We start from the raw sequence: 6,216 nt of genomic DNA on the forward strand, positions 1-6,216 counted from the left end.
CATGCTCTCTCTCTCTCTCTCTCTCTCTCTCTCTCTCTCTCACTCTCTCTCTCTTAAAACACGCTCTTTATTGTGTGGGGGGATATTTCTGTTATTCATAAGTCAGGCCAGCTTGCACACAGTTTAATGCATATTAAAACACAGAATACGTCACAAAGGATCTTGTTTAGCCCCCTGTCTTCTATTCTCTGAAAATTCTTGTAAAGTCTTCAAAAAAACTTTAGATACATTTAGATACTGAGGTATTGTTCTGTATCTAATTTATATTAGTGAACAAAAAACTGCTGTGCTACTGATGTGTTTACAAATACACTGACTGGCCAAAAAAAAAAGTCACCACCCAAAAAAGGTCACACACTCTAATATTTCGTTGGACGGCCTTTAGCTTTGATTACAGCACGCATTCACTGTGGCATTGTTTCGATAAGCTTCTGCAATGTCATAAGATTTATTTCCATCCAGTGTTGCATTAATTTTTCACCAAGATCTTGTATTGATGATGGGAGAGTCTGACCACTGCGCAAAGCCTTCTCCAACACATCCCAAAGATTCTCAATGGGGTTAAGGTCTGGACTCTGGTGGCCAATCCATGTGTGAAAATGATGTCTCATACTCCCTGAACCACTCTTTCACAATTTGAGCCCGATGAATCCTGGCATTGTCATCTTGGAATATGCCCGTGCCATTAGGGAAGAAAAAATCCATTGATGGAATAACCTGGCCATTCAGTATATTCAGGTAGTCAGCTGACCTTATTCTTTGGGCACATAATGTTGCTGAACCTAGACCTGACCAACTGCAGCAACCCCAGATCATAGCACTGCCCCCACAGGCTTGTACAGACGGCACTAGGCATGATGGGTGCGTCACTTCACCTGCCTCTCTTCTTGCCCTGATGCGCCCAGCACTCTGAAACAGGGTAAATCTGGACTCATCAGACCACATGACCTTCTTCCATTCCTCCGGAGTCCAATCTTTATGCTCCCTAGCAAACTGAAGCCTTTTTTGCATGCCAGTGATTTGACCCTTCTTAAACAGACTAACATCTTTTCCACAACCACAGAATGTGTCTTTTGACATGGTTGTTTAAGAAATGAGAAGTTAATCGTTGCATCAGCTGGGGTTGAATAACTTGTTGCCAGCTGAAAGATAATCGCCCATGCAGTAATTATCCAATTGGAGGCTCATAACTATTTGCTTAGTTAAATCCAGGTGGCGACTTTTTTTTTTGGCCAGTCAGTGTATATACACATTTCAAACACCAGCTGTTTGAAAACCACCTGTTACCTTTACAAACACTCAAATGGGACCAAGATCTTAAATATGTATCACAAGTTTGATGGATTTTAATGGTTAACCTTGTCAGGCAAAGACAGTCAACATTAAAATGACCTACATATAAATAGTTCCCAAATGTAAGGTGCATGGCTCATGTCAAGTGGAACATCTGTCGTGTAACTTTAGGAGTACTTGCTGTGCATAACATTGACTATTTCCCTATTTTGATACTTTTCTACATTTTGCTACATACAGAGGGTGCTTGAAAAGAATGTCAATATGTCAGTATTGTCATTCTGACTAATATGATACAGTTATCCTATCACAGGTGACTATCAATATTTTAGCTTAAAGAAAATAAGTCTAAAAAGATTTTTCTGCCACCTCTCCTCATTGCATCAACACCTCATGACTCTTAATGGTGGATATTATGACTACGGGTAAACAACGGTTAATGTTAAAAAAGAAGTTGACAGAAAAAAACATGGATTAAGACACGTTGGATTATGAGCAATTTGAATCCTACAGAAAAATCAAAGCCATATGATTTACAGCAGGTGTGTCCAAACTATGGCCCTGGGGCCAAATACGACTTGCGGTCCATTTTTGATTGGCCCAACAGCAAATTCTAACAAAAGAATGAAATATGACCCACAGTAGAACATGGAGCATGTGCTTGACTGTATTGTACTTCTTAGTTTCAGCACAAGGCCATGCTACCAAATTGAGACAGCACTGTAAATGATGAACACATCGGCAACCAAAATAAAAAATAACTTTATTTATAACACCCTGATTACCACAGCAAACAGCAGCACCATGCCAGAGTTGACCAGCCCCCCCCCCCCAAAATCTGATTAGCCTCACCAAAATCCTTTTGGCTCTTGTTAGACATTAACTAGCCATTTTGCATACACAGCCACTAAGCATAGCTCTGCCTATATTAGATTGGTTATAACAACTTTGATATCCTCATCGTGCTGTTTATGAAAGTAACCCCAACGTGCCGAAATATTTTTGTATGTGGCCCTCAGTGGATAAAGTTTCGACTTCCCTGATTTCACATTGTTCCAAAACATGGGGCTGGGGGTCAAGCTCGACATATGTCAGTGCAGGTTTGTTGCCTCTGCAGCCAAGATCAAGCTCATCACATCCCCCCCTTACTCTGCCTAAAGGAGTTGACTTTGTTGGGGTTTTTTCAACAGATTGGAGGACATCCAGAGCACCACTGGGGTTGTGCCAATCCTCCTTCCCTAATGTTGTGTTCGCACCAGAAGCGGGTAAAATAATTTGAACGACTTAATTACATGTAAATTCAATGTAAAGAAGCCAGTAGAGGAGCATTTGCCTTGGGCAGCATGAACACCAGAAGTTGAGAGAGTAATTTATGCAAACAAGGTGAATTCACATCATGTTCAATCCGCCGTTGGCTTAACTCACTTATGTAAGAGTTGAAAAATATAGACTCAAGGGAATCACTCGCGCCACAATGAACAATCAGCAAGGAGATTCTAAGGTGATGTATTTTGAATACATCACCAGAGGATCCACGAAGACCCAGCCTGGGGGAAGGAGGTTCATTAGACCAGAATATGGAGGAAAAACTTGTGGAGTTTGTCTGTGGCTACCCCTAGCTATATGACACAACATGTCTGTTCAGGAATAAAAGGAAGCTCTCTTGGTGAAAGTTGAGTGAGGAGGTTGGATTGCCTGGTAAGTTGTGAAAACTTGTCTGTCACTTTGTAACAACAGATACAATCCTCTCAATGTTGTCAAGCGTAGCTATGTTTTTTGGCAACTGACTGAAATGCCAACTGTGGGAGAAGGCAGCCCCTTCCCTCCACTGTTAATTTTGGCTTCTATTTCAATTTTTAGTCTCAGTCTTAGTCTTTAGATGAAGTGTCTTTTAGTTTTAGTCACATTTTAGTCATTTCTACCCTCTCAACAAAAACGCAAAAACATTTTAGTCTAGTTTTAGTCCATAAAAAGTCCTCACATTATAGTCTTTACTTTTAGTTCAAGCATTTTTTCTCTTGGCTAAATCTGGTACCAAATCAGGTTAGTATATTCTATGCACTTTGCCAAACCTGGGGTCCCTGCTTTCTACTTATAAGGGAAAAAAGAGATGCAGATGTATTTTGACAGATTTGCCCACAGTGAAGAAATATCCTGGGTTTTGTATGTCCGACGAAAATTACATTACATTTTAGTTTAGTTTTATTCATCTTGATGAAAACTAAACTTAGTTTTTTTGTCAGTTTTAGTCATCAAAGATCTTTTTTTAGTCTTAGTCTAGTTTTTTGTCATGGAAAAAAAGACTGCCAACAAACATTTTTAATCATAGTTTTTGTCGACAAAATTAACTCTGCGCCCCTCTCCCGTCTCGTATGTATACGATTACGTGTGAGTGGAGCAAAAAAAATTAAACCAGTAAACTCCATATATTACCACGTTCAGATACACGCAAATAGCTTTACTTCAGCCTCAGTCTTTTCCCCAAACATGTCTCAAAGTTAAGAACAGTGTTATATATAAAGTAAGCAAACAGCAAAATCTTTAAGCTACCATTTATGAATTTTATTTTTACCTCTTGATTGAGATATTACCATCAATCCCTACTTAGTGACCAAAAAATGAAAAATAAGGAACACTCTTGAGTCAGTAATGCTGTAAGTCTTCCTTTCTCAGTCAAGCTGAGCTGTCAAAAATGTTTTGAATGCACTCTGCAAGGATTCATTATGCCCACACTGGTTAAGGTCATCAGCGCATAGATTAACACCCACACACCCACAGATTGAGCATTTGCAGTTTTACCAGCAGCACGGCTGCTTATTTTAGGCAGAATGTTTAACACCGAAATCTGACAACATCATTATCACTGGTTTGACAGTGTATCAGATATGAGATATAAGTCATACAAGTAAACGTTATGATCAGCGTGGATTATAGGGATCAACAGACTAATAGATGAACAAAAAATACAAAAAAAGGAGTGGTGATAACATTTAATTCAAGACTATCTTAGGATATTAAGATACAGAAAACAACACAACACAGAAACTCGTCTGCCAATCATGAAGCAGATCTATAGATATTTAGGGTTTTGTGATTTAATAAAACTCTCCTCTTCTTGTTGAAGTAACATTTTCTTGCTTTCAGCATCTTTTATTAGCAGGAAGGAGGTTGTATGACCGTGGAGTTTCCACAGTACCTGGCATTTAGTCACTTCCTGTTTTGAGATGTTCCAGTCATCAGAAGAACTGCATATTCCAGGATACTGGAGTGGATTCCTTGAAATAGGACAAATTCCCCTCCTGCATCACTGGAATAGTTGGAGTGCTAATGATGAATCACAGTAGGATAATGACTTAGTGGGAGACTAATCTTTGACCAACAATGAATAACAAACCTGGATGCTTTTGTAGGAGGGCACAGAGTGTATAATGGAATCAGATCCTCCCTGAGCTCCTGTCACACACAGAAATGTTGCAGGACTTTATATTTGTATTTAAGAGCCGGTAGTGAGAGAGATAAGAATAAACAGCTGCACACAGCACGTGGTCTTTAATCTGGTCAGGGTGAGAGGTTATTTCAGCAGTTCATCTGATGGGAGCAGGAGATGATAGAAGACGACAGGCAACAAGAGAGGCCCTGAGAGACAAACAGGGGGCTTCAGTTAAAACAACAAGCATTGAGATTCCAGTCATGTCGCTGAAAAACTCCAGACTCACAAAAAGTGAAAGAAAAACAGACAACCAATGCACTACTCTGACTGCAGGAGGTTTATACTCACAATCATATCAGTCTCAGAGGGTTTCTATTGAATGTTAAGTGAATTGTTATTGGTCACCTGCCAGTAGTGAAGCTTTAATCTCCTGACAAGGGGTCTGTGTATCTCAGCAACAATATTGAAGGAACTCCAAACAAACAGTGCTTCAAAACTGAAGTGATACTTTCTAAAGTTTGTCTCTGCATAGTGTTATCAAGCCTGCAATCAGATTTATTTTCCACAACCGCTTCTGCCTTGTGTCCTAAGACAAGCAAAGAAATGGACTTAGAGAGCCTTTAAAGAATTTCCAGCTCATTTGGATTAACTGTGTGCAGATGTTTACCCAAGCAAGTCACGGGGAAACTAGTGGTGCGAAAAATGGCAGCTCTGGTTCAGGATGTTTTCTTTTTCCTCATGGTGAAGGTTTTTGTAATAACATGATAATGACGATAAAAATGCAAATCTATTTCCAGATTTTTAAGGTTCATGACACAGACAAACACCTTTTGAATAAATTTTATACAATAAAAAATCCCACCAACCTCAAAATAAAAAGACCAATTAATCTTGAGAATACATATAACCTTCCAAAGCACATGAATTGGCTATTCCATGTCTGTCATCGCTAATACATCTGGCAAAGATTCAATCGGATTGACTTGTTCCCAGTCAGAGACTAACCAGACTGGGACTAACAATGGCGGCCAGGAAGTGATGCAGCTATAGCTGCAGTTTTAGCAGAATTGGCCAATGTTTTTTTTTTTATTGAAGAAAAGCCAAGAAACCAAACTGAAAGCTTTTCTTGCAGGAAGATATGTTCTTAATCTTCTTCTCACCTGCCTTTCTTCAAGGTTTTGCCCTTACCAAACACCATCAGAGGATATTAAATACAGGATATGCGTTTTAAGAAATGAAACTAATGATGTGATACCATTTAATTGAACATAAAAAGAAATTCAGTGTCTTTCTCCTTCAATATACTCCCTTTCAATACATTGCTACATTCGAAACTCTCTCTGATCGAAGTAGTCCGCAGGTCTTCTTTAGACAGTTGTCTCAGAACCTCTGTCTGTCTTTTCTGAACTTCTAACACAGACTCTAAACATGTTCCTTTGGGCACAGATTTGATCTTAGTGAAAAGGAAAAGGTCACAAAGAGTTTACAGAGAG

The sequence above is a fragment of the Cheilinus undulatus genome, linkage group 21, assembly GCF_018320785.1.
Source record: "Cheilinus undulatus linkage group 21, ASM1832078v1, whole genome shotgun sequence".
Classification (NCBI taxonomy): Eukaryota; Metazoa; Chordata; class Actinopteri; order Labriformes; family Labridae; genus Cheilinus; species Cheilinus undulatus.